Here is a 10,139-nt window from a genome sequence, read left to right on the forward strand (position 1 = left end):
GAGCCAGGGAATGCCGGTAGCTTTTAGAAGTGGACGAGGCCAGGAACAAATTCTCCCTCTAGCCTCCAGAAGCAACCAGCCTTGCTGACACTTTGATTTAGCCCCTTAATGCTCATTTTAGACTCCAGATCTACAATAGAATAAATGTGTTGTTTTAGACCACTGAATTTGTGATAATTTGTCACAGCAGCAAGAGGAAACTTATACAGTAGTCTTTTGTGAAAAGCTCTTTTGTGTAACATAAAGCTTTTGAAATTCATCTGATGAAATAAAATTCATATTTTATGGCAAGACAAATTTAAACACAAAATGTTTTTTCGTATGTTTTTCCTCCCTCCCTTTTAGTGTGTATTGTGTGTCTGCATTAACCAGACCTCTATAGGAGATAACATTCCTTCTTAATCTTGTAAGGGGTCACAATGACCCGCTACTTGCTTTGTACATGCAGATCTGTGTAAACTGTGTAGACTGTGTAAACTGTCAATACGTCATGTGATGCATAACCCTTTGTCTCAAAAATGTATATAACTCTGCTTTGACCTCTAACAGGTGGAACAGTCAGTCCTCACAGCTTTTGGAAAGGCTATCTGCCTGGTTATATCCTCAGATTGGCTTGGATGAAATTTTCTATTTCTTTCTTAGATTGACTATTAATTAACTTTTCATTGACACATCTATGTTGATGAGCATACAGGTAGATTGTTTCCTTTTGATAAGAAATGTATTCCATTGTATTGACATACCACAATTTCTTTGTCCTTTCACTGGTTGATGAACATTTGGGTTCTTTCCAGTTTGGACGGCTATGAATAAAACTGCTATGAACATTCATATGCAGGTTTTTTGTGTGAACGCATGTTTTTATTTCTCTTGGGTATGTACCTAGGAGTAAAATTTCTGGATCATGTGGTATGTGTATCATTAACTTTATAAGACATTGCAAAACTGTTTTTGAAAGTGGCTGCACCATTTTTCCAAAGAGGCTGTTCACCAACTGGTTTTACTCATTTGTAAAGGGCAGTGACTTACCCAGGGTCACCTACTGAATTAGAGGCAACAGCAGAACTAGCATCTACATCTTCTCATCCCCAGCAGTGATCCTGAGAGAGGCAGGCCTGCCTGAGTATCCCCCTCCCATTTCCAGCCTCCCCATCTGCTTCTGCCCCTTCTTACCCTCTCTTCTGTCACCCAGCCCCAGCAGGAGGTGGAGGCCAGAGCAGCTTTCAATCTATTGCCATCTCCACCCCAGCCCAGAATGTACCAAACAGAGGTGGAAAAGGCTCAGGGAATGGGGATCACTGACAAGAATCCCCTTTAAGATCTGAGGGCAGTGCATCCCCCTGGAAAAGACCTTTGTGTGGGATGTGAGATGATTTTTGATGGCCCAGGGGTAGTCATCAAACACTTCAAATGCTTCATTAGGAGTACTTTGTTTTTAATTTCACTTTCAATCTGATTATGCCAAGGAGAAAGACTTTTTTGGTGCTAATATATCTTTAACATCTAATTTTGTTAATCTTTTTTTTTTTTTGGCCGCCTGCGCATCTTCCGGGATCTTAACTCCCCGACCAGGGATCGAACCCACGTCCCTTGCAGTGGAAGTGTGAGGTCTTAATGACTGGACTGCCAGGGAAGTCTTTGTAAGTTTCTTCAAAAAACACATTTATTACAGTTAAAATAAGTCTACTTAAAGAAAATATTTAATTTTCAAAAAGTGTGTAAAACCCCTTACACAATCAAATGATTTTTCACTATTGTGGTCTCTCCCGTTGCAGAACACAGGCTCCAGACGCGCAGGCTCCACGGCCATGGCTCACGGGCGCAGCCGCTCCGTGGAATGTGGGATCCTCCCGGACCAGGGCACGAACCCGTGTCCCCTGCATCGGCAAGCGGACTCTCAACCATTGCGCCACCAGGGAAGCCCCAGTTATTGACATAGGTGTCAAGACCATTCACTGGGGAAAGGACAGTCTTTTAACGAATGGTATTGGGAAAACTGGATATCCACATACAGAAAATGAAATTGGACCCTTGCTTTATACTATATATGAAAATTAACTCAAAATGGATCAAAGACTTAAACATAAGACCTAGAACTATAAAACTCATAGAAGGAAACATAGGGGAAAACGCTTCATGGGCTTCCCTGGTGGTGCAGTGGTTAAGAATCCGCCTGCCAATGCAGCGGACACAAGTACGAGCCCTGGTCTGGGAAGATCCCACATGCTGAGGAGCAATAAGCCCGTGCACCACAACTACTGCGTGAGTCTCCGCTCTAGAGCCCGCGCGCCACAATTACTGAAGCCTGCGCTCTAGAGCCCGTGCTCCGCAACAAGAGAAGACACCGCGATGAGAAGCCTGTGCACCGCAACGAACAGTAGCCCCCGCTTGATGCAACTAGAGAAAGCCCACCCGCAGCAACAAAGACCCAACGTAAGCAAAAAAAAAAAAAAAAGCTTCATGATGTTGGGTTTTGACACCAAAAACACAAGCAACAAAAGTGAAAATAGATAAATTGTATTACATCAAAATGAAAACTCTCTGCCTCAAAGAACACAGTTAAATAGAGTGAAAAGGCAACCTAAGGGAGAAAATATTTACCAATCATATATCTAAATCTAAAAAGAGGCTAACTTCCAGAACATATAAAGAACCCCTACAACACAATAACAATAACAACAAAACTGATTTTAAAAATGGCCAAAGGACTTGAATAGACATTTCTCCAAAGAAGATATACAAATGGCCAACAAGCATATGAAAATATGCTGAACACAACTAATCATTAAGGAAATGCAAATCAAAACCACAGTGAGATGTCACCCCACATTTATTAGGATGGCCGCTATCAAAAAAACAAAACAGGGACTTCCTTGGTGGTCCAGTGGTTAAGAATCCACCTCCCAATGCAGGGGAAGTGGGTTCGATCCCTGGTCGGGGAACTAACCCATGTGCCACAACTAGAGAGAAGCCTGTGTGCTGCAACTAAGACCCAACGAAGCCAAATAAATAAATAAATATTAAAAAAAAGAAAAAGAAAGAAAGAAAAGCAGTCAAACCCATAGAAAGAGAAAATGGAATGTTGATTGCCAGGGACTTCAGGAAGAGAGGAATGGGGAGTTATGGTTTGATGGGACAGAGTTTCAGTTGGAGAAGACGAAAAAATTCTGGAGATGGAATGTGGTGATGGTTGCATAATAGTGAATGCCATAGAACCGTACACTTACAAATGGTAAATTTTGTTATATGTATCTTATCACAATTAAAGAAAAAGAAATTTTAAGTGTACAGGGAATTCCCTGGTGGGCCAGTGGTTAGGACTGCCAAGGGCCCAGGTGCGATCCCTGGTCGGGGAACTAAGATCCCACATGTTGTGCAGCCAAAAAAAAATAAATAAAATAATAATAATAACTAATTAAAATAATTTTTTAGGTGCACAGTAATACGTAGATAGGGGAAAATAGGGTAATAAATGCCTGAAGTTTGGGGGAGAGTGATCTTGTCCAATGCCCTCCTGGCACCACTGGAACGTCTGTCCATCTCAGAGACGGACAAGAGTTATCTCAAGATGTACATGAGCAACATGACCAGGGGCCAGGTGGCTCCTCTTGTCACTCACTGCGCATCCCCCTGGGGGTGCATCCAAGGAGCAGGCTGCAACTGGGTGCGCACGAAGATCACAGAGCAACAGCTTTAGGGAGAGGGGGCTCTATTACTTCTAGGCAAACGCCAGTCTATGCAATGCCACCAGGCCTGAACCTCCTGGGGTAGGAGAAGACGTGAGGCCTTCAGGGTGGAGGTGCCATTTGAACAGAGCCTTGAAAAGAGCCATTTGAGAAGGAGGTGTTCTAGGTGGATGTACAAGAGCGAAGGCTGGGCATGCAGAGTGGTGTGGGCTGATGGCCTTTGTGAGCAAGTCTCTGTGTTGAGAGATGCAGCCGAAGTATGGACAGAGTGGGTGGGATGCTGGCATGAGCCTGCCAACCTCTGGGCCTGTTACTGATTTGCCCAGAATGAGGCATAGGTTGGTCACACGGTTTGGTCATTTTTCCTGCCTGGCTCCTTCAGCCCATTAGGATTGGGACAGAGCTTGTGTGGGATGGGAGGTCAGAGCTCCAGAGAGAGGACATCAAGATTAACTATTTGTTCAGGGATCCACAACTCATGTTCCTGAGAGAGATGGCCAGGCCAGGGCTTGGGTGGACTGACTCCATCCTGTCCAGGTGCCAGATGCATGAGGAGGTCTGGAGTGGTATTTCCAGGAATTCCTGCCCCCTGGCCCTCCCCATCCTGTTGTATCATTCATTCATTATTCAACATGTACTCAGTTAGCTCCTTCTCCACATTTTTGTGTCCTAGGCCCTGGGAATTCATGGGCAAATGAGACTTGCAATCTCTGCCTTTTTGAAGAGCTCAGCCTCAGGGGCAGGAAGACACCTAGAGAGGCCATTCCAATTCCAGTGCTTTGAGGGGTCAGCCCGGGAGTTGTGGGAACACAGAGGAAGCCAAAATACCTAGTCAAAGGAAAGAAGCATCAGGGAAGGCTTCCTGGAGGAGGTGACATATGAGAAGTAACCACTAGAAGAAGGAACACTGTCAGTTTCTTCAGCCTCCCTTCCAATGGTGCAAGATCCAGCTATAGCCATAGGGGCATCAACACTGTCCCTCAGCCCACTCTGGCCCAGGGCCCTGCTTCTGGGAATTGCCTCCATCTTCCATTCTCCCTTGGCCCTTCCCACCCATGCCCACAGTTCCAGGACCCTTCCTGAAACCTCTTCTCTAGGACACCAAGCTTCACCATCTCCATCACCCCCACCACTGCCCCGATTTTTCTTTTTCTCCTCCTTTGCCCAACAGGAAATTGGCATATCCTAATTATATACGATGTTCTGTAGATGCTGTAGTTAAGTATCCATCTGTAGATGGGTCATCCTTCTATTCTCCTCCTGGATGTTGAGAACGTTTTGTTAAAGGATACATTTTTTTTTTTTTTTTTTTGGCCATGGGTCTTCCCACTGCCACTCTCAAATGTGATCATCTAAATCCTGAGATCTTTCTCTCTTAGGTTTTTTTTTTTGGCCATGGCTCACGGGCCTAGCCACTCTGCGGTATGTGGGATCTTCCCAGACCGGGGCACGAACCTGTGTTCCCTGCGTCGGCAGGCAGATTCTCAACCACTGCACCACCAGGGAAGCCCAAAGGATACATTTTTAAAGTAAAATGCAAAAAAAATTGTGCAGTGGAAACAGTATGGCAGTTCCTCAAAGAAATAAAAATAGAATTACCATATGATCCAGAGATTCCACTTTTGGGTATACTATATGCAAGAGAACTGAAAGCAGGATCTCGAAGAGATATTTATACAGCCATGCTCATAGCAGCATTATTCACAATAGTTAAAACATGGAAGCAACCCAAGTGTTTACTGATGGGTGAATGGATAGCAAAATGTAGTATATATGTACAATGGAATATTATTCAGCCTTAAAAAGGAAGGAAATTCTGACACATGCTACAACATGGATAAACCTTGAAGACATCCTAAATGAAATAGGTCAGTCACAAAAGGACAAGTATTATATGATTCCACTTATATGAGGTACCTAGAGTAATCAAATGAATAGATAGGGAATTCCCTGGTGGTCCAGTGGTTAGCACTCCATGATTTCACTGCCGGGCTGCACAGGTTCAATCCCTGGTTGGGGAACTAACTAAATTCTGCAAGCTGCTTGGTGTGGCCAAAAAAAAAAAAAAAAAAGACAGAAAATAGAATGATGGTTGCCAGGGCTTGGGGGAGGAGGGAATGGAGGGTTATTGTTTAATGGGTATACAGTCTCAGTTTTGTAAGATGAAAAGAGTACTGGAGATGGATGGTGGTGATGTTTGTACAACAATATGTGTAGTTAATACCAGTGAACTGTGTAGTACACACACATATATGCATATATATATATATGTACATATCTCTCATAATCAGGAATGCTGAAATGAATTTGCTAATAAATGCAAAACTGGCCTCTACCAAGGATGGAATCAATTCCATTTTACCAGACAAGATTTGTTTGCATATTTACGAACTGAATTTTAAACAATTTAAAATAATATATCATATTTAACCCAATATATTCAAAATATTATCATTTAAACATGTAAACATTATTACTGAGATATTTTGCTTTCTTTTTTTCACACCAAGATTGCAAAACATCTCAAGTGCTCAGTAGCTACACGTGGTTAGTGGCTTCTGTATTAGAGAGCACAGCTGTAGACAACACATAATATTCCTTTGAAAGAACATCCAGGAATCTTTTTGCCTTTTCCAAAGCCTTCTCCAATTTTTCCTGACAGTTTTTTAATTAAAAAAGAATTACCCAAGTAATCTATGTTCATTATACAAATATCAAATGCAGGTAACTGATGAGAAAAAAATCACAATAAATATCACCATCCAGAGATAATCACAGATCCAGATTTTTTATGGCCTCTGAGACTTTATAGACACATTTTGTTATATATATATTTTAAATAAATAATTTTATACACAATATAAATGTATAAACAATGTAGTTATATATTTTACAGTTTATGTTTTGTTAATATATAATCTATGAAATTGTATTATATTTAAGAGTTTTAAACTTTTCAGAATAGTTTCAGATTTACAGAATTATTGCAAAGAGTACAGAGAATTCACTTATACCCCACACACAGTTTCCTCTGTTATTAATATCTTGCATTAGTAGTGTTACTGAACCAAACTTGTGTCTGCTCACCTGTGTGCAATCTACTGACCCTGGGCTGTGGTGAAGGAAAGTGCAGCGTTTATTGCAGGGCGCCAAGCAAGGAGTCCAGAGCAGCTAATGCTCAGAAAGCCTGAACTTCCCCAATGGGTTTCAGTGAGGCAGCTTTAAAGGCAAAGTGATGATGGGGTGTCCCAGGTTATGCAATCAGCTCATGCACAGTTCTCTGATTGGTTTATGGTGAGGTAACAGAGTGGTGTCACAGGGGTTAACATTATCAGTCCTTAGGTGCTGATAGGTCTGGGGGCTACATGCTCATGATCATCAAGTAGTTAATTTCTTCCATTTGGTGGTGGTTTTAGCATCAGTAAAACAACTCAGGAAATGTGTACCAGATACTATTATCTATGTACTTCAGATCGGAGCTAAAGCAGAGGACATGGGGGAGGGGTCTGTCCTGGGAAGGCCCCTTAGAGTCCTGCTTAGTTATAGTATGGTATATTTATCATAATTAATGAGCCAACATTGATACATTATTATTAAAGTCCATACCTCATTCAGATTTTTTCAGTTTTTCCCTAATGTCCTTTTACTGTTCCAGGATCCTATCCAGGATACCAGATTATATTTACTAGTGATGTCTTTTCTTAGGCTTATCTGTGACAGTTTCTTAGACTTTCCTTGTGTTTGATGACCTTGCTAGTTTTGAGAAGCACTACTCAGGTATTTCGTAGAATGCTCTTAAATTGGGATTTGTCTGATGTTTCTCATGATTAGACTCAGAGTAATTGTGTTTTGGGGAGGAAGTCTACAGGGGCCAAGTGCCATTTAAGGGCACATCAAATCAATCTGACAAACTATCAATCTGACTTATCACTGTTGATGTTGACCTTGATCACCTGGTGAAATTATATTTATTTTTGACTAGAGAATATATGCACATGATACAAAAATTTAAATATACAAGTCTCTCTCTCACCCTGCCTCTTCCCTCCTCAAACACACAAAGGCTGCCTCACCAAAGATAATTACCTCCAATTTCTGGAGCCTGTGAATATATTACTTTACATGATTAAAGGGATTTTGCAGATATGGCTAAATTAAGTATTTTGAGACAGGGAGATTACTCTGGATTATCAGGATGGACCCAGTGTAAATACAAGCATCTTTATAATGAAACCAAGTTCCCCTAAAACCAAGTTCCTCTACCAAGTTTATGATTGACCTCTATATTCAACACCTGTTCCCCTGAAGACTGAGGAGTATCAAAGAAAAAGAAGAATTAAAACTGTACAGGACCCTGTGGGGCCTTCCCAAGTACAAAGGCCTTTTTGTACTCCCCATCTCTTGTTTGTGGGAAAAAGGTTTCCACCTCCAATACCTTCTCTGAGTTCCAAAGGGCAGATTCAATTAGTAATTAGAGTGAGGGAATACAGAAAGAAACCATAGTGCAGCCATGAGGCCTGCTCCTGGTTCCTCTTGGGGGGATGTAAGGAAAACCTGACATACATCTCTGAGTTCTTCTATAGGAACTAAGGCCCCTGACCAGTAGAGGATGGTAACTTCAGGCTCAGTACAAGCACTGGGACCCCAGACTGGTTGGAACTGGAAGGCTGATGATTGAGATTCTTAGAACACCACACTGTTACCTCACCGCCAACTAAAGGAAGGTTACACACACTGCAGCGCCCCCCCACCCAAATTTCCATATAAAACCTTCTTCCCTGAAACCCATGGGGGAGTTCCAGCCTTTTGAGCACAAGCCACCCGTTCTCCTTGCATGGCCCTGGCAATAAATCTTTCTCTGCTCCAAACTCTGATGTTCAGGTGTGTTTGGCTTCACTGTGCTTTGGGCACACAAAGTTGCGTTAGGTGAGAATAAGAGGTTAGACAGGAGGGTCAGAGTCAGAGAAGGCATCATGAAGACAGAAGCAGAAGGTGGAGTGATGTGGGGATATGAGCCAAGGAATGTGGTGGTCTTTAGAAGCTGGAAAAGGAAAGGAAATGGATATCCCCTAGAGACTCCTGAAGGAACACAGTGTTGACCTCCACAACTATAAGATAATAAATGGTGTGGTTTTAAGTCTCTAAGTTAGTAGTCATTTGTTACAGCAGCAATAAGAAACAGGAACTGTCAAATCCCTTTACCAGTTTTTCTGCCAGTGAATGTCCAGCCTCGTCTTAAATGCCTCCAATGATGGGGATATCACTGTCTACACAGGCACCCTGTTTTCTTTCCAGCAAGCTCTTTCTTCTGTGGAAAACTTCCTCCGTGGTAACCTCCCACCCATTGCATGCCCACTTCAAGCCCCAGTTCTCGGAGCAAGGATCAACAGACACAATCTAAATCCTTTGTACACATGAGGCTTTTATAGACATAAATGATCTCTTCTCCAGGTTTAACATCCTCCAGCTTTGCCCTTGGCCAGTTTACAAAAAGGTATAAAAGCCAACTATCTCTTGATGAGGCTTCAGCTAAACACTTGTGGAATGGGATCCCATTGCCCGTGTCTTCCCATCCATGGAGGAGCCCATGGCAAAGCCCATAACCGAGCACACCCCCTTCCAAAAAGAATCATGTAGACCCCCTACTCACTTCCCCCAGGGACTCAACAATAGTCTCGACCCTTTCGATAGTATTTGTCATTAAAAATAATGTCAAAACTTCAGGTTCCGAGTGTTGGCAAGTGACTAGAATTTAATAATATAGTTTCATTTCCATAGTATTTATTTTTATAGTTATTTTCTATTGATGGCAAGAGAAACTAATTTTCATTTTCTGTTCAGGCTAGAGTTTCCATTTAAAACATATAAGTAGTAAAAAGACTGAACCAGATTAAGGATAACGGTAAATCTTGGCAACGCGGGTGGTTATTGATTGCGGATGACGAGGGGCTATGTGGTTGGATCTGGAGCTACCAGGGACCTCAAAATTATTTGGATAATTCTCAAGCCACGTCTCACCATACAGTGCACTAAAAAAGATGCCACAAACGTGTTTCTAAGAGTCAGGATGGCCGAGCGGTCTAAGGCGCTGCGTTCAGGTCGCAGTCTCCCCTGGAGGCGTGGGTTCGAATCCCACTTCTGACAATCTCGTACTTTTTTTCTTTTCCCGTTCCAGGGTCTAAGGAGAGTGTCTTTGCGGTTTCAAATCGGATCCTTCTCTTTTACATTCCAAAAGTCAAATAAATATCATTAAGAAAAAAAACACCTTTTAAGAAGGAAATACTTGTTTCGTAAAAAGATTAATAGTATTACCTATTTGATGTGTCACTTTACATGAAAGGCAAAAAAAAAAAAAAAAAAACCCACGGTTTGTCAGAAGTGGGATTCGAACCCACGCCTCCAGGGGAGACTGCGACCTGAACGCAGCGCCTTAGACCGCTCGGCCATCCTGAC

At 42.2% G+C, this 10,139-nt stretch overlaps 2 non-coding genes across 2 annotated transcripts; one reads left to right on the forward strand and one right to left on the reverse strand.

Moving 5' to 3' along the window:
* Positions 1-9,747: 9,747 nt before the first annotated feature.
* On the forward strand, positions 9,748-9,830 carry TRNAL-CAG (transfer RNA leucine (anticodon CAG)). Its single transcript has one exon. It is a non-coding gene; the product is annotated as a tRNA-Leu (tRNA).
* A 226-nt stretch (positions 9,831-10,056) lies between these two features.
* On the reverse strand, positions 10,057-10,139 carry TRNAL-CAG (transfer RNA leucine (anticodon CAG)). Its single transcript has one exon. It is a non-coding gene; the product is annotated as a tRNA-Leu (tRNA).

This window comes from Lipotes vexillifer, unplaced genomic scaffold (assembly GCF_000442215.2).
Source record: "Lipotes vexillifer unplaced genomic scaffold, Lipotes_vexillifer_v1.1 scaffold1347, whole genome shotgun sequence".
Classification (NCBI taxonomy): domain Eukaryota; kingdom Metazoa; phylum Chordata; class Mammalia; order Artiodactyla; family Lipotidae; genus Lipotes; species Lipotes vexillifer.